Source organism: Ambystoma mexicanum, chromosome 1q, assembly GCF_040938575.1.
Source record: "Ambystoma mexicanum isolate Mex_15411 chromosome 1q, UKY_AmexF1_1, whole genome shotgun sequence".
Taxonomy (NCBI): Eukaryota; Metazoa; Chordata; class Amphibia; order Caudata; family Ambystomatidae; genus Ambystoma; species Ambystoma mexicanum.
The window spans coordinates 542,164,664-542,188,029 of record NC_090922.1 but is presented as its reverse complement, the minus strand read 5'-3'; the positions used below and the strand labels follow the sequence as shown (position 1 = coordinate 542,188,029).

The 23,366-nt window shown below is 45.0% G+C and overlaps 1 protein-coding gene across 1 annotated transcript in view; it reads right to left on the bottom strand.

The window, feature by feature from the left end:
• MEGF8 (multiple EGF like domains 8) overlaps positions 1 to 23,366 on the bottom strand; it is a 1,665,761-nt gene that overhangs the window by 298,885 nt on the left and 1,343,510 nt on the right. The gene's annotated exons all lie outside the window — the stretch shown is intronic.

Below are 23,366 nucleotides of genomic sequence, written 5' to 3'. Positions count from 1 at the left end.
AATACAAAAATATACAATGACTTATTAGATCTTCAAAATAGACAATAAGCAATGAAACCTTCAGACAAGTATCACACACTATCAAACATACATTTATACATATACACATATATATATCCACAATAGTGGGTTCTGACAAGAACCGCTACACTATACTTTAAAGACAGACAATCGAGAACATAGCATAGGCAAGACTTTCAATAGCTGTGTGTAGTAAAGTGTAAGTAAACAGAGAAAAACATTTGCTTCAAAACCAGTAACACACAGGAAAGTAATCAATTTAGCAAATCAGAGATAACCCACGTATGGTCAAAACCTAGAATTATCTCCCAACAAAAATTCAACCTTGCCATAGTACGGGGCCTAGTGCCCGAAAGTCACCAATTCCATAAGATATATTGTTCAGGTAGATTTACTATTGGATTTAGCAATGCCAGTGGCTGTGATAAAGTGTGCAAACGTTTACAAATGTTCAGGTATTTCTCTCTCTCGATCCCACCACCTTGGTGAAGGACCAAGGAGGATCCTTGAAAAGAAGCCCACAAACTACGTCAGAAAAGAGATGAGGACAGGACTTTACATCCATGTAACCCTAAGGAGGACAGGAGAGAAAAGGAACATATATGTTAATTTATCCCCTCACCCTCCAGACTTCCCCAGTGACCACTGCAGTGGTCCGGATTCCGTGCGAGACAATCTTCTGTGGTTGGTCCGGTCAAGGGAGGCCCCCCTGAGGGGTCACATGTGCAGAGGTTGTTTTCAGACATGGGATTTAGTTTCGGTCGGATGTGGTATCGGTATTACGCTGTCAGTCTAGAAATACGTATACCTCTACTTTGAAACCACAAACGCATTTTGGTGGCCGTGGGCCAACCGTCTCATGCACGATATGACAAAATATAGGTTTTGATGTAACAAGAATCGCCATTTTGTTTTCTTAACCATTGCTCATTGCTTTCTGTTCCTATTGCTTCGCAGTATATTTTCCGCTTACACTGCTTGACTGTGAAACATTGTTGTCTGTATGTGAAAAGGACAAGGCCGCAGGGCCGTGAGGATAACAAGAGTTTGCTGAAACACAAACGTAGGCAGTGCCAGGAAGAATGCCCGGCTCCCTCCAGAATGTAGCCTTGAAGCAGAGCTGCAGGGCATTTAATCATTTCACAGCTGCCAGCCAGTCTCGTTGTATGGTAGAATATGTTAGAATAATACCGCTAAAGGCTTGAATTATGCTTTTCTTACGGCCCCCCTTTTCTGAGCCCGCTAGAGCATGTCGGCTCCCAGGACGCGAATAGCACCTGATAGATAGCAAGGTCTGGAATGCAACCCCCCCATATGTAGTTCGCTTCCAAGAACAGAAGCGCTGTGTTCTATTCAACAACTGAAAGATGCCTTCGCACTCACAAATTGTTACTAGAATAGATGTTTGAAGGTGTCATAGCGGTCGGAGATGTCCATCATCACACCAAGTTCAAAGAAACCCAATAAAGGGGGGTGTTAAACATGTCATAGCTGATTGTTTGATATGCATTTTGTATATATGTAACTGATGTACATAATTCATGGCTCTTGCGTCCCTCGAGGTCTAGAGATACAAGTCGCGGGGCGTGAGACTGAGTTAGCCAACTGAGACTTTTGCTTTGCAATAAACCCTAGCTTTGGGAATACAACCTTGTGTCTGGCGTCTCTATTGTGTGTGGTGACTCGCCTTGTTTCCATAGACGTCAGGGTCCCCTATGGGCCTCTTTCAACGCGACTCTCCAGCTGACCACCTTTGTGATGCAAAGTCAGCCTCTGCAGCAGGCGACCTCCAGGGAGCGAAAATGAAGGTATTCAACGGGTGCCACTAAGGTCAGATGGTGACAAGCGATCTTCGGTTGGCGAAAAAAAGCAGTAGGTCCTGCACAGCTCCAGTCGAGGCTAGAAACCTGAAATTGCAGGAGCAGACATCCTGTATCATAAGTTTGAGATCCTCCAAGTTTCAGGGATGTGGTTCAGGGACACGTCCGAAGGCTCAGCATGCAAAGATTCTGAGGGTTCGAGAATGGTTGTTTCCACTAGTCCAGGGGTCAAAGCACAGATGTGGGACTCATTGAGATTATGGCAGAAGAGTGGGGCTTCACTGGGACTGCACTGAAATTGATGCTGGTCACTTGAAATGGGTGTCCTCAGGTCTTCAGCAGGCTACACGTCTTCATAGGGGTCTCAGCTCCATTGATGATCCGTCAAATGGCTGTAGAAGTCTGCTTTTTATCAAGAATTTGGACTGGAGACGCCACCAGGTCTACCAATATTAAGAATATTCAACCTTCAAACAAGCAATGGCTACTCAATTATGAATAGCTCCTGGCCAAACATTCTGCCCAGCAACAGACTCAGGAACAAGCTGTAGACTGGGACTGGACTGTCCAAGCCTTCACATGCGTTCACACACACACACCACCACTTACATGGAAAAGCAGAGGCTTTGCCAGGAAAGGGCTTTCCATATATGGCAATTCTGGACCCAAGAGGGCAGGTAGAAGTCGAAAGGACAAGCAGGCAAAAGGACAGGGCGAAAAACGTGTGGTACAGTCATTTTGAGTATATGGCATTATGTAGTCAAATACAAAAATGCACACGTTAAAAACAAAATATATAATAGAAAAATATCTGCTGCCACCAGCCCATTTTAGACACATCGTAAAAGTAACAGACACTTTCCAAAAGGAAAACAAAAAAGGGACACAAAGTACTCCTTTAGGACTACACTGTAAGGTGATGTGTGCTACAGAAAAACAACAAAGGTATTTAGCAAAATGGGGCAGTGCCTCCCTGCACTAATAGCTATGTGGGCTGACCAGTACCCCCAAAAGTGATGAGCTAAACAAGGAAAATAAAGTAAAAATGATTAACCTACCTCCAAAGGTCAAGACAGGGTTGAAGTCATAGCAAAAAGGTGGGGCCTTCCACTGATGTCAATAGAGGGAAAGCTGCACAAAGAGCATCTTTCCTAACAATGATCATGGGGTTAGGGTCCTCTATTGGCTGCAGAAACATCAAATGAATCTGATGAAGGATATTCTCTTCGAACAGAGCTCTGTAACCTGTGGCTCTCCAGATGTTTTGACCTACAAATCTTATGGCCCATCACCATTGACTATGCTGACTAGAGCTGATGGCAGTTGTAATCCAAAATATCTTGAACGACCAATGCTGCAGAGATCTGTCTTAGAAAGAGAGGGCCAGTAAAGGGAGCTTTATATTTCCTCATTGGTTAGACTGGCATGATGTAGTAGATGTTGAGATTTTTTTTAAAAAAAGACCAATTATCAGTTTATAGAAGCAGTGTTAGGAAATACTTTTTTTGTGCTGCTTTCCCTCCATAGACATCTATTGAACCACACACATTTGGGCTGTTCTTTTGAACAAGACCTGACTTTTGGAGGTAAGTAAAACCTATTTGGCTTACTTACCACCTTGCTCTGCTCTTCTGTTTTAGGGGCAATGATCAGTGCCTATGGCTATCAGTGCAGGGGGACTATGTTCTCATTTCCGAAATTCCCTGTTTTTTTGCACTGCACACATCACCTTACAGTAAAGTGCCGAGGGGATACATTGGATCTCTTTCTCTTTGTTGTTTAGTAACTTTCTGGTTATTTGCATCATGTTTCCAGGACAGGCTTGGGCTAGTAGATATTTTTCAACCATGTTGTTTTTACATTCTCATGTGCACTTTTGCACTTCACTGCATAGTGCCTTTTCGAGTACCATATCCTCTAAAAGGGCCATGCCACAAGATTTGCCTCTGCCCATTACCGATCTTCTTGCCCTCGGAGGGCTGGATTTGCCATATATTTTAAGCCATTTCCTGGGTAAAGCCTATGCTTTCTTGGACAAAGCTGCGCTATCTGTTTGTGGCCAGATGTGGGGGCTGGTGCTGTGTGGTCCAGTGCTTTGTGGTCCCAGTCCACATCCAGGACAAGTTTGTCTGTTGCTGGCTCGATGTGGTGGCCGAAGGTTGGGTTGTCCAGCATTGGAAGGTGCAGCTCCTTACCATTGGTGGGCTCGGGGGCGACTCAGCTCGAATTCGGGATAAAAGGAGAACCCCTGCAGCCATTCTTCAGATTATCATCGGTGCCAAGAACCCTTTGAAGAGGAGCATTCTGCTGAAGACCGAGAACTCATCATTTTATTGCAGTCAACCAGCTTTGTGTCTTCTTCAACCGTCCCGGTGAAGCCCTGCTCTTTTGTTGATTTACAGAAGGCCCTCATCTGTTTTCTTTCCCCCGGGACTGGTGGGAACATCCAGTCTCAACCTCCGCTTGAGGATCCTGCCCATGAAAACCTTCAGAAGTGTATTGTGGGCTGACCAGCTTACCCGCTGCATCGGTCGCCATCCCAAGTTCAACCTTGGGACTCCGCAGAACCTGGAATTGTGAAACATAAGGCATTACCCGGCAGTTACAGCTCTTCAGCATGAATAGGGACTTTGCTGGACTAGCTTCTTTGTTCCCTGCCACAAGGGTCAACTTCTGCTGTTTGATCGTGGTGGCTAGTGATGTTCTCTACATCGTGTCCTGGAGGTCCACTCAGGTCATAGATAATATGGTGGTCCTTTCTTTATTGTACCAAGGGTCGTCCGGTGAACCAGCCTAGGAACCATCTCTCTAGAGCATGGAAATGCCCCTTAGCGGACAAAAATCCTGCTGCTGAAAGTGATCTCTGCAACCGTGACCCCTAGGCCTCTCTCCATGAAAGCAAAGCACAAAGTAAGTGGGTCCAGTGAATTCAAGAAACCAGAAGTGGCCCCTGAGAAAAATGGGATGTAGTGGCTGAGATAACCTAAGATGAATTTCTGGAATTTGGCCTGGTGAACAGATTTTAGGAGGCCACCCTAGTTATGATGAACAGGGAAAAAAAGGAGTTTAGCCAAAACCCAATCAAGGTCCATGGATGAGCAGTCAAGGATTAGTCTCAGGAGAGTGTGAGTGGGGTCAGGCGCCCACAATGAGTCCACACAGTATGGCACACAATAATTCAATTTAGACAGTCTGCTATAAAAATAAATATTTTATTTTAGGCCCTATGAACACACTGGAAAATTAATTAACAGGCAGCATTTCTCCACAATACTCTAGAATACATAAATGTATGCATCCACCATAGGTTCACTGAAATACCATCAGATAACTTAATCAAGCCAAGCAGGTAAATTGGATGCAGTAAATGATGGGAGCCAATGATGGGAAAATTATACTAAGTGCAAAACCTTAAGATGAATGGGGCCTTTTGCCCAAATGTCGCACAGTGCAACACAATGTTTCTCACCAATATGAGTTCTCTTCGGAAAAGATGCAATGGACTTGTGTTGTTGATTAGTTTCAAACTATTTCAAAGTTATTCAGCAATTTACCAGAGAAAAGGTAAGTGTTCTTCTCTCTTTCACACCCACGGCTAAACCAGGGGCAGGATACCTGACCCAGGTTTGTTTACTAACGGTGAGTGGAGGGGAGACAGGAGACAGAAGGACTTGTTCCCAAGGTTATCCTATGAAGGACAGGCACACTGATGCTTTCTTACCGCGCTGACTCTAATTTTCCTAGATGGCATTGTGGGTCATCTGGGGGCTCGATCAACCACCATTTGTCCAGTGAGAGGTGCCCAGGAGTTGCGGGTTTGATGATTCTTCCGGTTGAATGGAAATGCAAGTTCTAACCATTGCTTGTGAAGGCATGCAGAATCGAACGATGCCAGCCTCCTTAGGCACTTCACTGGATGAAGGAAGGAGAGTACCAGCACCAATCACTGATTGCAGATGATGAAAAGGCGTCCTTCCAGTGGCAGTCAGAGCACTTGCTCCAAGACAGGTTCCCTTGAAGGTGGGAAGCTGGAATTCAGGGAGGTGGTGACTTGTGGCACACGCTGTCGACTACCAACATTCCGGACTTCAACTCGGAACAGCGATAGTACTGGCAAGAAAGCCCACGAGACAGCTTGTTAGTCCCCCGAGAAGTCCAGGGACACCTCAGAAGGGCTGGATCCTCGAGAGGATGTCAAGACCGGTTTTTCCCACTAGTTCAAGGGCTGAAGCAAAGCTCTGTGTCTTTGGACATCAGGGATAGCAGCAGGGCTTCACCGGGCTGGACACAGGAAAGAATGCCGGGTCACTTCAGGAGTAGTCTTCGGATTTTAAGTAGTCTGCTCCTCTTCAAGGGATTCTTGGTTCCAAAGTCGATATCCAGAATAGCTTCAGAGGACCCCTTTTTATTCAAGATTCCAGCTGGAAGCAATTCTCTCTCTCTCTCTCTCTCTCTGCTTCCGACTCCCCCCCCCCCCTTCGAGGATGCATCAGGAAGACCAAACTTCAGTATGGCCATAGAACAAGCAAAAATCTTCTAGCATGGCCATTTTAGGGAATTAGTCACGCTTAGTAGCCATATGTGGTAAACACAAATGTGCACAACAAAAAACAATGCAAAAACAGTCAAATGTAACTGCAGCCACCAGCTTAAATTTGAACACATATAAAAGTTACAAAACTCCTCAGCATGAAAAGCTAACGTAATACAAAAGTATCCCCTTTGCACTGCATTGTAAGATGCTGAGTGCAATGATAAAAATACAAGAAATCAAAAAGAAAAAGTTTCACAGTATTGAAAGTCTGAAGGACTGATCAGTTGCCCCATAACATTTGAGCAAAAGGGAAGTGAAGCTGATGACTTTACATACCTTCCAAAAAAAATCAGGGCTGGAACAAAATAGAGCAAAATATATGTGGCTCCATAGGAAACTATAGAGGAAAAGATGCAAAACGAAAATCCTTCCTAACAATAATGTCCCAGTATACCTGTTTCTACTCTCCCCACCCCAGATCCATAGGCGTTTATCGGTGTAAAGTCCTTGACCTACCTCTCCCTTGCCTGACCGTGATCGGGGGTGTGCTGGTCTAGGATTCCCAACCAGGGATTCACCTAAGTTGGTGTGATAGGGAGAGGACTCCCTATGAACTTTGCTGCTACTGTTCGTAATTGTCAAAACACTTACAAACTGCCTCTTGGCTTCGCCAACACTTGTACCACCTATTTTTCAGCAACCTATTCGAACAACTGGAATTAACCAAACCCTCAACTACAGAACTAGAGCTAGTTGACCTAGACGGGAAAGCAGAGATACTACACAAATGGATTGCAGATACAATAGACAAGATCGCCCCAGAAAAACCGTTCACCCCATCAAAAAAAAGAGCAATGGCAAAATGGTTCACCCCACTTTTAAATGCCATGAAAAAGGAAAACAAAAAGATGGAATTGGAATGGAGGAAAGAATACAACCCAGGGAAAAAAACACTGTACCAGAAACCAATCCGTGCATACAAGAAGGAAATTCAAAAGGCAAAGAGAAGACATTACGATGACCGAATCAACAATGCCACCAACACACAAAAAGAAATGTTTAGCATCATTGAAGAAATGAGAAACCCACCAGGCTGCGATAACACCCCAACTACCTCAGAAAAACATTTCAACGACCTGGCAGACCACTTCAAAAAAAAAAATCAATGACATCCGACAAACCATAAAAAAGGGACCAACCAACCACAAAATACAACCCAACAAACCTAACACAGAACCACAGCACAAACTCCAAAGCTTTCCTGAAATATCAGCAGAGGCATTCGCAATGCTGGTAAAACGAAGCAAGAAAGCGGGATCACCCATGGACCCCTGGCCCCCAGATATCTACAAATCAATCCTAGCGCAAGGATCGCCAGCAGAACACTACCGAAACCTTCTAAATCTATCACTAGCAACAGGGACTGTACAGAGGATCTTCAAATCGGCATACATCAAGCCACTCTTGAAAAACACAAGTGGTGGCGTAGATGACCTTTCCAACTACAGGGCGATCTCTAACATCCCCTACCCAGCAAAACGTCTAGAAACCTACATATACAAACTAACCCAAGAACACATAGAAAAACACCACATGCTGGACCAAGCTGAAGTCGGTTTCAGACCAGCAAGAGGAACGGAAACAGCACTACTATCCCTCTGGGATGACCTCAAAACTAATGCAGACTCAAACACTACCTCAGCCCTTATTCTGCTCGAACTCTCCGCAGCCTTTGACACAGTTAGCCACGACACCCTGACCAAAAGACTAGAAGACTAGAAGACGTAGGCTTAACAGACACAGCCAATCTCACGCTGCGGATAACGGCTCCTCAGTTACTCACGTATCTGCTCGCGCTGGCTAAGGCAGGCCTGTCTCACGCCTCCATCAAAGTTCTTCTGGCTGCCATATCCCGGTGCACACTGTTGCCAAGCTTGCTCTATCTGTGGCTGCAGAAACTCGTGAAGGAGTTCCTCAAAAGTCTCTTCAGAACTTTTCTGCTGGTGGAGGCTCCTACCCTGGCTTCGTAGCTGAACATGGTCCTGTCTAAGCTTCTTTCATGAAAGACCGCTTTTCTAGTGGCGTTCACCTCAGCCAGGCGGGTCGGGGAGGTGCAGGCGCTGTCCTGCAAGCAGGCGTATTTGTCCTTCCACGCTACAAAGGTGGTGCTGCGTACTCATCCCACCTTCATGCCAAATGTTCCATCAGCCTTTCACCTCAATGAGCCTTTGGTTCTGCTGGTGTTCCTTGTTAGCCCTTCTACGCCTGCTGAAAGAGCGTTGCATTCACTGGATGTTGCTCGTCCACTCAAGTTCTGCGTGACACGCACTAAAGACTTTTGAAAAAACATCTCTGCTTTTTGTCAATTTTGGGCCTGTGGCACACCGGAAAGCCCTGTCTAAGGCTTCCATATCCAGGTGGCTCTCTGGCTGTATTGTCATCATTTGCATTGTCATCATCTGGCCAACAGACCGCTTCCGGGCCGACCAAGAGTCCACTCCACCAGAGCCATTGCAACAACGAGAGCGTTTCTCTCTGGTGTTCCCCTGATCGACTTCTGCAGGGCTGCTACGTGGAGGCCTACTCACACCTTCACGAAATTCTACTGTGTCGACTGGAATTCCCGGGAGGAGTCCTGGGTCGGCCAAGCGGTGCTACGCAACCGGTTTGTTTATGGTGAGCCTGTTCCATGGGTGAGTGTATTGCTTCTGTGAGCCTTGTCACCTCCCGTGGTTGTGTATATGTACTGCTGTATAATCCTATTCATGAGCATGTGAATCTATGCAAAACTCCATGCTGGAAAAGGAACAAGTTACTTACATGTAACTCTTCTTCTCCAGCATGGGTCTTCCATGGATTCACATGTGAACCCTGCCTCCTTCCCCTCTCTGGCTCTTCTTGGTGCATACTGCCACTTAATGTGCACTACCAAATCTGAAGATGGCCACCAGGGTCGGAGCTTAGGTGGACGAGCGTCCTTGGCTGGGGGCAGTATGACCCAAAAGACACTGATGGCTATAGAGGAGACGAGCAATTTTAGATTTAAAGCTAAACTGCTTTCTTTATCTCCAGAATGGGGTCTGGCATGGATTCACATGCTCATTCCCAGTCGTCAGGCCGGGAATCCTCAGTAAAAGAAAAAACTCTTTAACTTTCACTTACAAACTGTATTTCTCCTCTAAACCAATAACTGAACTCTGGGTCATACTGCCCCAAGCCAATGACTGCCCTCTCCCGAAGCCCCTCCTCTGGCAGCCATCTTCAGATTTTGACAGCATGTTTAAGTGTTGGGAGTCCTTGAGTTTTGCTTCGTGAGCTATTCTATGTTTTTTGCACTTTTTCGAGAAAAAGTCCTATTTTTGTCACACAGAGCCTGTGTGCTCTTTCTCTACATCGGCCGACAACCTGGGATCCGTTTGTCGGTGACTTTCGTGCCCCTCAAGGGCAAGGATTGTCCAGTGTTCATCGAATGTTCCAGAAGCCCATCGGGCCTAGTCCGCACTCCGGATCATGTCAGAAGAGAAGAAAGAGGGAAGCTCCCTTTTCAAGCTCTTTTCCAGCTGCTGACTGCGGAACATGTTTGTAGAGGTCAAACACCTTCAGTATCTCTACTGTCTCTACCCGGACCAGCGAGAAGGTAATTGTGATATCTGCCTCAGGTTCAGCAAAAGATCCATGAAAGATCGTTACAGTAGACTGGCAGCATGGCTCAGCGTCAAGGCCTTTGACCTGTGCCCCAAGCAGGGCCATTCCTCACCCAGGACTGGCCGGTCCGAGGAGCGAGCTTCTAAGTCCTTTGAGGGCGCTCCATCCGTGGGGGCCCAAGACAAGGCCAATAACCACGAGTTCATCTCCATTGGGGTCACTGCGCAAGCGGGTCCTGCAATGGACAGGGCGCATTCAAACTCACCATCTGTCTCCATCGCCAGCCATCGATCCATCTTCTCCTCAAAGAGGAAATCGGCCAACTGGGCTAAGCTGCGGGAGAAGCCATAGGTGCTAGAAAAGGCGATCGACGACGGAAATGCCAGCGGCACAGGCCTAGTAAGCCTGACAACCGACTCCAAGAGATGTATCGCTGCACATACTCTCGACCCTGCACACGTTGGTGTTGGAAATTCAGAGGAGGATGCCCCCGACACCGGTGGCCCCGGCAGGCCCCGGATCAACCTCCAGTGACATAGCGGAAGCGCCATCCAGCACCTCCTCAACAACCTCTGCACCCCGCTCCTTCCCCCCAAGGGACCAGGACACGGGAATGGCAATGACAGCTCGCCCCAGCCCGAGGGCATCCCCTCCGGATGAGGTGGGTTTGTTCCATTCCATGATCGCCAGAACATCCAAACTCTTCCAGCTGACACCTGAAGAGACCAAAAAGGAAGGTTTCCTCTACCAGAGGCATGAGGCAAAGAGGAAGACCATCATGGCGGTACCTCTCCTGGACGACATTAGGGAGGAGGGCCTGGCCCTGATGATGTACCCGCCCACCTCCCCAGCCATGCAGGATATGCTGGAGAAAAAATACTGGGTGCTGGAGTCTGCACCCAGGTGCCTACGGTCGCAACAGTCGCTGAACTGCTATCAACGGTGGCTAAGAAGAGATCTAACCCCTCGTCTTCGTCCTCCGTCCCTCCGGACAGCGAGGGAAAGAAGTTGGACACCATGGGGAGAAGATCATCTACTCCGCGGCATCGACAGTCAAGACGGCCAACGCGCTGGTGGCCAGGTACAACGGAGAACTCTGGTACAAACTGGTCTGCATTCTGGACTTCCTGCCCGAAGACAAACGGGTAGTGGTGATCTCACTCCTGTAGGAAGGGAATGTGGCATCAGACCATGCCCTTACGGTGACCCTGGACATCGCAGACACAGGTTTCAGACAGATGGGAACAGTGTCCGTCTCCGTCGCCGAGGCTGGCTGAAGGCCACCAACTTCCGCCACGAGGTCCAGACAGACGAGAGTACTGTATATGCCCTTCGATCAGGACAACCTCTTCCGGAAGACCGTCGACAAGTCTTTGCAAGCCATCAAGATTGACACGGAGACAGCTTGCGCCCTGGGCACTCTTCAGCAACACCGCCCTTCCTTTTGCGCCTCCGGGGAAGGTACAACGGCTGTTGTTGCTGAAGACGCTGCGGTGCGGACCATTAAGTCGCTGCTCGGCATGATGCCATTGTGCATCTACTTTATCCGCCTCTGCAGGCTACAGATGCAACCTCTTCAGGAGTTCCGGGACACTCACTGGATACAGGTGCCTGGAAGCTTTGCAGCCAAGATCCCCCGTCATCAAGGAGTTCCGTCGAGCAAAATGTTGCCTGGGCCACAGGGTTTCAGAACCCCCATACCAGGTGACGGTGACCATAGATGCTTCCCTGGAGGGTTGGGCCCACACAGGACGTCTATACGCCAGAGGCTTGTGGCTGCCAGAAGAGAAGGATCTCCACATCAATATCCTGGAGCTGCGGGCAGTTTTCTGTGCCCTCAAGTCATTCCTTTCATCCCTGAAGGACAAAGTGGTGAGGATCTTCACGGACAACAGCACCATGATGTTTTACATCAGGAAGCAGGGGGATACCCGATCCCCAGCGCTCCCCAGAGAGGCGCAGGACTTGTGGCACTGGGCTGTCGACCAAGAGATGTTCCTCATCCCCTTTCAACTGGCAGGAGTCAAGAACACCATTGCTTGCTAACTCCCTCAGCAGCTCCTGCCATGAGTGGGAACTTCGACAGGATCAGTTGGACCACATCTTCCTCAAGTTGGGCAGACGTCAGATCGATCTGTTTTCGACAGCGGCGAACTCCAAATGCCACAACTTCGCCAGCAGGTTCCATCCACCGACCCAGGATCACTGAACCTGAGGGCTTGGCACCTGCAGCCTTAGAGTTCAGAGGATACGAGTTGCTGGCGGACTGCAGGGAGGTCCTTGCCAAGGCCAGAGCGCCCTAAACTCTAAAATGCTACTGGCACAAGTGGAAGCGTTTCGCGACGTCGTGCCAGTCGCAGAAGATCAACCCTCTGAGGGTCACGGCCCTGCAGATTCTTCCGTACTTGTTGCACCTCTATCAAGGTGCATCTGGGGGCTATATCTCCCACTACACCAGGTCTCGAGGACGATCTTCTCTTTGGTCACACCGTCTAGTCAAGGAGTTCCTCAAAGGACTGTTTCGATCTTTCCCGCCGGCGAAGGCTCCTGCCCCGGCATGGGAGCTCAACGTGGTGCTGACGAGGCTCATGGGGGCCCTCTTCAAGCCTATGCATCAGACCCCTCTCAAGTTCTCAAGTTCCTCTAGTGGAAGACAGCGTTCCTCATGGCCATCGTCTCCGCCAGGGGTGTGGGTGAGATCCAGGCCATATCCTGCAAACAGCCTTATCTGACTTTTTACGGCGCATGGGTGTGGTGCGGATGCACCCCACCTTCATGCCAAAGGTTCAGTCGGAATTTCACCTCAACAAGCCTTTGGTGTTGCCTGTATTTTTTCCAACATCTTTTTCGCTGGCGGAAAGGACTTGCCGGATGTGGCTCTTGCTCTGAAGTTCTATGTGGCACGCACGAAGAGTTTCCAGAAGACGTCTCTACTATTAGTGTACTTAGGTCCTGTGAACCATGGGAAGGCCTTTCCAAGGCTTCCATCTCGTGGTGGCTCTTCAGCTGTATCACACGGCCAATGGTTGGCCAACAGACCGCTGCACGGCTGTCCGAGAGCCCATTCCACCAGAGCGATCGCTGCAATGACGGAGTTCCTGTCTAGTGTGCCCTTGCCCTTGCTGGACATCTACAGTACTGCTATGTGGAGGTCGATGCACACCTTCATAAGACTCTACTGCATAGACTGAAATTCCAGAGAGGAGTCCAGGGTGGGCCAAGCACTGCTGTGCAACCTGTTCGCTTGAAGGTGAGCCTGTTCAGGCGGTAAGAGTAATTGCTTCCGTTGAGCCTTGCCACCTCCCGTGGTTTTGTAATGTTGTACTGCTATGTGTTCTTTTTTCATAAGCATGTGAATCATCCATGCCAGACCCCCGTGCTGGAGAAGGAACAAGTTACTTACATGTAATACATGTAACTATTGTTCTCCAGCACGGGTCTGGCATGGATTCACATACCAACCCTCCCTCCTGCCCCTCTGCGGCTCCTCTTGGTCATAATGCCACGAAATCTGAAGATGGTTGCCAGAGTAGCGCTTAGGGAGAGGGCAGTCATTGGCTGGGGGCAGTATGAGCAAGAGTTCAGTGATTGGTTTAGAGGAGAAATACAGTATGTAAGTGAAAGTGAAACTGTTTTTTTCTTTTACTCAGGATTCTCGGCCTGATGACGGGGAATGAGCATGTGTATCCATGCCAGACCCATGCTGGAGAACAATAGTTACAGTTAAGTAGCTTGTTCCATTCACTTATGGGGTCCTCTGGCTATGTCACTTTTAAAAACATGAAGTGCACCAATAGAACACTGTAGTGTAGCTCTGAAGAAAAAGACTGAGAAGAAACCGGTCAGAATAAAGGAGCTACATAACAATATCAGACTTACAATGTTAAGGTTCTACACTTTTAGATACCTTGCCTTGCTATAAGAGATGGGGCCCAGTGCCCTTAGAATTAAACTCCTTATGTTATGTTAATGTTAAAGGACATTTGTACTGTGCACTATCACCACCGGAGTGGTCCCCTGGCTCTCTGGCGGCTCTGAAAGAGGAGGGGGGGGTTTGAGTTAGTGGGTCGAATCAGGAAAAGTGCAAGAGAGCAGTGATGTGCTGTTGGCGGCCTCAGCCCGGTGGGTCCATTGGCTGGGCCTGGGGTGTTTGCGGCCGGTAGTCGTGTACTGTTGTGCGAGTCTGTGTGTTTTTTGTTTTGTTGTTGCAATGTAGTGAAGTTTGTGCGGTTTGTTGTGCTGTAGGTTTTGGTTGTGTTTGGTTTGAAGTTTGAGAGGTGTATGCAGAAAGGGAAATTTGTTATTGGGGTTGGTTAGTTTGCATCTCTGTCCTGAATTGAGGCTCTCGGCTTGCATAGTCTCCCCATGATGCGCCTCTGTCCTGATCTGGGTCCGGCTGGCATACAAGATTCCTTACCCCTCTGGCCCCCACCTGTACCACTTTCCCCTCATAGCCCCCCCCCTGTCCTTCCTTCATACTCCTGTGGCCAGTGCACCTGCCAATGTCAACATCTCAGGTAGTATGGTGATTGCCAATATCTGGACAATTCCACAACACTGTGGTACCTGGCGGTAGCTAACGGGCAGGCCGGAGGTGTTGGTGGGGTTGGCTGGGGTAGTTGATTCAGTCTCGTGCGTGTCGCCTGTGTTCCGTTCGATCCGGTGTCACCCGTCCAGGTGCCGCGGGAGCTTCTCTGTCGGCTCGGGGTTGTCTGTGTCCTTTCCAGTTTAGTCATCCTTTTTCCTGTTTCGGTTTTCAGTTTTTAATCTGTGGTGTTGAAGAGCCAGGTTTTTGGCGATTTCCTGAATTTTAGGGGATCTTCAGTGTTTCTTATTTCTTTTGAGATGTTGTTCCATGTTTTTGCGGCTAAGTGGTAGAAGGAGGTGCCTCCCAGTTTTTTCTTGAGGTATGGTTTGAGTTCCATGCGGATTTCGTAGCTTGATCGGAGGGGTCTCGTTGGTTTGTAGACAGTTATTTTCTTTTGTAGGAATTCTGCTCCTTGTCCGCTGATTGCCCTGTGCGTTATGCACATTGTTTTGAAGGTGATGCAATGTTTTACTGGGAGCCAGTGTAGTGTTTCTAGGGGTGGAGTGATGTGGTCTCTTCTGGATAGTTTGAGGAGTAGTCTTGCTGCTGCATTTTGGATCCGTTGCAGTTTCTTCAGGAGGTATTCTGGTATTCCGAGGTAGAGGCTGTTTGCATAGTCGATTTTTGACATGATTAGGGCGACGATAGTGAGTGTTTTGTGCGTGAAGCAGAGGAAAGGTAGAATTCTTCTTGCTGTGTGGAGGAGGAAAAAGCATTTCTTCACTGTTTCATTTATTTGTGGTTCTAGGGTTAAGGTGTTGTCCATTAGGACTCCCAGATTTTTTACTACCTTCGATGGAGTCGGTGCGTTTCCCATTTCCGTAGGCCACGGGATGGTGGTTTCGTTCTCTTGGTCTTTGGGTGTGATCATGATTTCTGTCGTCCCTGGGTTGATTTTCAGGTTGTTGGCATCCATCCAGTTGAAGACTTCTTTTAGACAGTCGTTTAGGGTTGAATGGTGGGCATCAGTGTCTTTGATTTTGTAGATGATTTGAGTGCCATCTGCATAATTGTAACTTGTAATGTTGTATTTTTTGAAGATTCTGATGACCGGAGTCTGATAGATGTTGAAATATAGTGGAGATAGTGAGGATCCTTGTGGCACTCCACAGTTGTTAACTCGTGGGGTGGATTTGAAAGGTTTGATCCATACGGTTTCTGTTCTGTCTGCTAGGAATGATTTGGTCCTGCATAGATCCTGCATTTCTTCACTGTTTCATTTATTTGTGGTTCTAGGGTTAAGGTGTTGTCCATTAGGACTCCCAGATTTTTTACTACCTTCGATGGAGTCGGTGCGTTTCCCATTTCCGTAGGCCACGGGATGGTGGTTTCGTTCTCTTGGTCTTTGGGTGTGATCATGATTTATGTCGTCCCTGGGTTGATTTTCAGGTTGTTGGCATCCATCCAGTTGAAGACTTCTTTTAGACAGTCGTTTAGGGTTGAATGGTGGGCATCAGTGTCTTTGATTTTGTAGATGATTTGAGTGCCATCTGCATAATTGTAACTTGTAATGTTGTATTTTTTGAAGATTCTGATGACCGGAGTCTGATAGATGTTGAAATATAGTGGAGATAGTGAGGATCCTTGTGGCACTCCACAGTTGTTAACTCGTGGGGTGGATTTGAAAGGTTTGATCCATACGGTTTCTGTTCTGTCTGCTAGGAATGATTTGGTCCTGCAGAGATCTGGCGTGAGATTGGCTTGTGCGAGTCCCCCAACCCTCCAGAGAGGCATTGGTAGTGACTGTAGTCTGGTACGGAGGGGTCTGGCAGTAGGCTCCTTGAGCGAGATGTGGCTGAATCAACCACCATTGAAGAGCCTGACGGAATGCATGATTGAGGACGATTTTGTCTGTCTGTCTGTATGCCTGTGACCTGCTACCACCTGGCATCTAGGAATTCCTGGAGGGGTCGAGTTTGGAGCCTGCAAAAGGGAACCAGCTGGAGGTTCCGTGGGAAAGGGCTCATCATATATGGAAAATCCAGCCAATCCAGGGAAGGAAGGAGTTCAAACGACAAGATGGCCAAAGGACAAGCAAAAATCTTGTGGCACTGTCAACCTAGGTTTGAATCCCGCTTCTGCGCTTAGAGACTGGTCTCTGGCATTAAGCGTGTTAAAGAAAAATGTATATGGTACTCTAGATGGCATTAAATGGTAGAATTAAAAAAGTGTGCAAGACTTCAAAAAGAAAACACTGTAAAAGTATATGCTGGCACAAGCCCATCCTGGACACATGCACGTAACCATAAATAGCTAAAAACAAAGCAACAAGGACACAGGGTGTCCCTACTGCATCTCACTCAAGGTGATGTGTGCAGAAAAAATAAACAAAGAACTTTACAATGGAGAACAGGGTTCTCCTGCACTGATAGACATAGGGACTGCTCAGTACCCCCAAAACAGATGAGGTTAGCAAGGTAAGTGGCACATAAAAGCTCCACTTACCTACAAAAGTCAGGAAAGGTTAAAAACCAGAACACAAAGAATAGGAGTAGCTGATGTCTTAGGGAGGGAAAGCAGAAAAATGTAAATTTAAAAAAATGTATTTGCTTTAGTTTATTACAAACTTTTAGCAAGACATTAAAAAAGAAATGATATAAGAATTACAGGTCAAAGGAGAAATTCAAAAGAGAGTCTATTTTGTACATATATTTCTCTACATATCTGTTAACGGTTAAAATAATCTATTCTCTTAAATCTAAAAGTTATTTGTTTTCTCTTTTCCGATTTTCAATTATTTTCATTACAGCCGTGAGAAAGTTTGCAGTTGCGCAGTTTACTCTTTGGTCATCGGCCCCATATAATCTTTTCCCACCACTTTGCAGCATCTAGATCTACTTTTTTTACGTAGTACATTTAAGAGGTGGGTCTCTCTCAGATCTCAATTCGGGGCAGAATATACATGGGTGTTATAGCGTTTCTTTTTGTTTGGCACATAATCGGCATTCATCTGTTTCCACTTTTTAAACCTCTTGAGTGTTGTTCTCGTATGGATTATGTTAAACCTCATTCTCATGAGTATGGGTCCTCATATTTTTATTCGGGAATTTACTTATGTAACTTTCTGGAATATTTAAGAGACCAAAGTTTCTCTCTAAAAAGGGTATGGATCTTTGATACTGCTCTTTTTTCTTCAGTCTTTCTCCAATCGTCAGCCAACGGACAGCCCTGTTTCAAAGCAACCGATGCTTTCATTTTCTCTGATACGGTTCCTTGATGATCCAATTTGATCTAAATGGAAGTTTCTGAATATAGTTTGTTAATAATATGTATTAGGTCGTTTGGACAGCCTTTATTTTTCAATAGTATTTCACAAAATTCTGCCCATTCTTCAGAGGCTTCTTTCAGCTTTGCGTTGGAAAGGCTGTCAGGCCCTGGGGCTCTTGATCGGCTTGCATAAATTATAAGTCTTAAGATCTCTTCTTTTTCATAATTTAAATCCCATTTTGTTGTTTTCTGGGAGTCAGTTTCTAAAACCTTAACTGTGGTGTCTACATTTGCGAACAGTCGGATGAAATGTGCTATCCAAACATCTTCTGCGATAGGATTTATCAAATGAGATGCTGTTGATATACCTTTTTCTTTTAGCATTTGCCAAAAATACCTACTATTTGAGACGGCAAGAGCTCTTATCAAACTTTCAGCGTTGTTCTGTAGCATATTATTTTTAAGTTTTTATCCAGTTTCTATACATTTGTTTCTGTTTTTTTTATTAATTTGTTTTTTTCTGGATTTTGTTGCATGTTTATTTCTCCAAGAACTTTCCTGAGTAGTTTCCTTTGGGTTATTATTTCTTTATTATAACCATGAGTGCGTTTAAAATTCATTCGTTTTACCACTTCTTTAAATGCTACTAACGTTTGTTTGTGTTCTACTGATTCAGGGTTTTCTTTTAAGAGTCTTGCAAGGTCTTTAGATAATTCTTTTAGTATCTTGCTGCTTAATTTGCATACAATTTAGTCCTCTCTCAAGCTCTACTTCATAACTCAATTTTTGCCTTGGGTTACTTGGGACTCTTCTTAATGTTGTTATCAGGGGATCATGATCGCTACGAGTAGAACTTTCCACTGTCATGCTCATAACTTCTAGAAACAAATTACAAGACACGAAACACTAGTCTAAAATCGCGCAACTGCTCCCATTTGACCATGTTGTGGCAGCAGGTATATCCACTGAAATATCCATTTAGGCGATGTAGATCCCTTATCTTCATTTCTCCCATCCTTTCTTTACCTCTCCTAATTTTCATGTGTCTATTCGATTTCCTTTCGTTGTTGGTCTGATCTGTGCTATCTAAGCAGTTTGCATTTAAATCTCCACAAATCCATACTCAAATGTTAGGTCACATTTCTAGTTGTGCGTCTATCATGTTTGTCACCATTTCGACAAAAGAATTTCCTTCTTTGACTTCTGGGTTCCAATTTAGTTTCATTATTAATAAATCTTTGTCTTCAGGTTTTTTTTTGGCTGAGCTCAACATGATCATTTGTTAATGAATTGGGATTATTTACTTGCTTTAGTTTCAAGTTTTGTTTATTTCTTATACATTTTTGTAATCCTGAAGAGGCTCTTCTTCTTACGCCTCCTTTAGCTGGATTTAAATAGGAGGTGTATCCATCAAGTATAGGTGCTTCTTTAAGCCAGGTCTCTTGGAGACATATTTCCAACTCGGAAAAAATCTTTGGCATCTCGTTGAAAAGGTGACTGGTGCCACGGGTATTCCAGCTCCCTATTTTCCAAAACTCACTTTCTTTTCTCTGCTGGCTCTAATGGCTCTGATCTGTTGCGAGCGCTGTTGCTAACCAGTTCCATGATGTAGTCTCTATTTCTCTTATGGCTTCATCATTCTTACTTGTTTCAATTTTCGATCCATCCAATCTGTTGTTTTTGCATTGGATTGTGATCTTAATCTTCTGTGGTGGACTATTCTCTATTTCAGTGGTTTGTATACTGTCCCTATTCTCTTTTTTGTATAGAAGGGGCGCAGTCCATATCGATGTTTAAATAATGTTTTTCATTGCCGATGCTGGTCTCGATTTTTGATTTATATACTTCTCAATTGTCATTGGCGTGACAACTTCTTCGTAATCCTCTTCATTCTGAGGTTCGGGATCTGTTATCATGAAGCCAATCCAATAAGTCTTCGCTTGCTTCTCTTATTAATGGCGTTACCACTGCAGATCTCATGGTCAGTGTAACTTTGTCATTAAAAGTTTTGTCTGGGAAGCTTACCACTATTATGTCTTTAGAGTTTATAGCTTGAAGCTTTGGAATGTGATTGAATAAGATTATATTCTAACGATTCAATGTTAGGCCATCCTTTTTTTTTTCTATTCTTTCAAGGTTTATGTCGTATCCTCCTTCGTTCTTTTTGTTCTTATTCGCTTTGTTTTTGTTCTCTACCCCTTTGTTACTGTTTAGGTTACGTCTCACTTGATCTTTTAATTGTGCTTTTTTGGTACAAAATCTATTTTTTTCGCTTTCTCTGGTCACGTCTCCATCAAAGCGTTTGAAGAGTTAATTGTTAGATCTTTTAATAGCTTCTGATTCCATGTTTTTCTTTTTTTCCCTCAAAGTGCGTAAAGGTAGAGTATTTGAGGGGCCATGTGGGTTTCTCTGAGTCTTCTATGGCTTTTTTCATCAGGCTGCATGTTACTAACCTCTTTACTATGATACGTGCAGGTGGTAGCTCATCATCATATATTGAAACATTTAGCAGATCCGTAACACTTGCATTACTTACATCGCAACAGAAGGTAGGATTCTTTTCAATTTCTACAGTTGAAGAATTTCCATTTTGTTTTAATGATGGAGGGATCTCTGAACTAGCTTCTCTATCTGTTCATCGAGTATCTATTTTCGGCGATCTGCAGATTGCAGAATCCTCAGGAATCTCCTCGATCCACAGGTGTTATTATTTGTCCATCTTTTAATATTTTTTGTATTTGTGTTTGTTTTTTCTTTCCTTTTATCATTTTTCCACTATGAGAGGAGCACCTTGAGTAAATATTGAAAATGGATTCGCCTGATCCTCTGTCGTCTGAGCTATTTCTGTCTCAGTTATGCTCTGTGAAGGATTCATGCTACTTTGATTTGCCTCGCAATTGTGGATCATGGCGCTCACAATCAAGTCCGGAGCTTCTTTTGATGTTTTTTTTTTAGCAACGTTTGATGTTTTGATTATTTTCTGTTTCGCTGTTTTCAAATTCTTCGTTTTTGCATAGAGAGGCGTTATCAGTCGGGTCATCTAAGCACACTATCTCTTTGTTGAAGTTGTTTTTTGTATTATTAGTTCCAAGATGTTTTTCATTTTTATTCTTTGCAACTATTGACTGGGCCTTTTCACACTGGCTTGGTTTTAGGCTGGTGGCTATTTCTTTCACGCCTTCTAGAAAGATCTTTTTATCAGTTTTCGCGTCTTGAAGTGAGTCGATCAATGTTTTCAACACTACACCTTCTAAGTCTTTTTCTCTTCCTCTTTGTTCTCAAAATGATTCCATCAGGTTTTCTATATGAGCTAATTTCGAATTCATCAACGCAATGAGTGTATTCGGATCTTTTTGGTTTTGTCATTGAGAGCCTCATATAGTTTTAAATATGGAGCAATTGTTTTTGCTACTGCAGATATTATTGAAGTTTGCAGATTCTTTACCCATTCAGGGATTATTTCTACCTTTGCTCTCGATAGAAAGATTTTTTTTCCTTTAGAGTTCTAAGAGTGGGCAACAGTCTCTCTTTGATTTGAATCCTCTGAGTCAGAGGAATCAGAGTCGCTGGAGGATGATGAGTTTCTTTGGCTCCCCACAGATATTTTTTTTGTTGTTATATCAATTTCATATCTGCTTCTGGGTATGTCTGTTTTGTTTTCTCTAGTAATTTTCTGTCTTTTCATTTGAGAGGAGGCTGGGGATTCTATCATGTCTTACTTGTGTTTAATTGATCGCTTTAGAGCACTTTGCTTGAGAGTGCAATGATTTGCATTGCATTCGCCTCTCGCTTTCAATAGGGACTGGTAGATCTGTTTATTTGTCCGTCTAGTATTATTGTCTATTTGGCGTCTATCAATTACAGCTTCTTTAGTCAATGTTCTTGTAGGTCTAACTGTGTTCCTCTCATTTTTATGTTCAGACAAGTGGATACTTTCATTGGTTACATTGGGTTTTTGTTGTTGTTCCTCCTCTGTTCTATCTTCACTTAAAGTTAACGTGATCGTCCTATTTATACCTTGTTCGATGTCCGTTAAGTAGGTGAGATCATTATCTCTACATATCACAATATTTTCTGATATGTTCTCTACAGCTAGTTCTTCAATTTTTTCAGACACATATGGAACAGCAGGTATAAATTCTTCACATGTGTTTTTCACGCCGCTCAGTATGTCATCATCCGTAATTTCAGTGGTTGGGCTATTCTATGATGTTGGTTCAGCAATGGTGTTTATTTTTATACTTTCATTTTCAAGTGCAATGTGCTTTTCGTGTTCGGTTATTTTTGGCTTAAAATGCCATTTCATTGTTCCCATTTGCGAATAAGAGTAACTTCTTTTTTAAAGGCTGCTTTCTGCTTGTGTTCTGTTTCGGTGGGTCCTTTCATTTAATCATTAGAGTCGTTGTGGTTGCTTCAGCTGGGTTGCCACCATTGGGGAGTTCGATAATTTTTTCGCCTGTTTCATGGGCCCGCTCTATGCTCATGGCTATCGGATCCCGGGTGTCGCCTTCAGCTGGGTTGCCACCATTGGGGAATTCGAACACTTTTTCTCCCATTTCCTGGGCCCGCGCTGCACTCAAAATGTACCATCATTCCTGGAAATCACCTTAATGTCAATCTGTTTCTCAAAGCTATGATAGCTTTGTCTGCCTTGCGTCTCAGACCCTGCCTTGAGGCCATTGGTGAGTGATGAGTCTGAACTGGCTTTAACTAAATGGCAACAAAACAGAGGTGATGGTGGGTTGGCCCTTCCGCTGAGCATCTGAACTTCGGCTTGCTGGCCATCTTCGCTAGGTACCGTCCAATTTCCAGTTCAAATGGTAAAAACATCTTAGTATTAAACTAACATCACTCTCACCGGAGGCACATGTTAGTGCCATTTGTAGTGCTGGTGCTTTAAACTGAAACAACTTAAGTAGGTACTCTGCTATATTCCATATATGTACTATGCTCCAATTAATGCAGCCACAATCAACGGCAATCTTGGTTACTTGCTCAGCCTTCTTACCATCTTAACCGGCTACAAGTCATGCAGAATACTTCAGTACGCTTAGCCACAGGGATTCCCAATGTCCAGCCCGTCTTGTCAGGCCATAGAAAACTTCACTGGCTCCCTGTCTTGGTACAAGTTGAGTTTAAAGCACTTTGCTTAATACACCAGGCCTTTTATAAGCAAGGCTGTCTTTCTCCCCAAGAATAGATTGCTGCATACTGCCCTTCGCATGTGTTGTGGTCCACTGACGTATTTCTGCTTCTGAAGGGTCTCTGTTACCGGCTGACCCATTGTGGTGGCTAGGCTTTTTCTGTAGCAGCGCCTAAGCCCTGGAATTCGCTTCCAACTTTTCTGAGGGCCATCTCAGATTTTAGCTTTTTTTAAATCTAAACTTAGCTATCTTTTCTGCTGATTTCCTGCTTTTCTATCTTTCCTTTACTGTCTTTCTGCACCCTTTTTTGCACCAGGATGCCACTGGTGGTAGTTGCGCTATACAAATTATCTTTAGAACATCTTCTCAATATAAAAGTTTAGAAAGGGGAGGGTTTTGCCATCAAA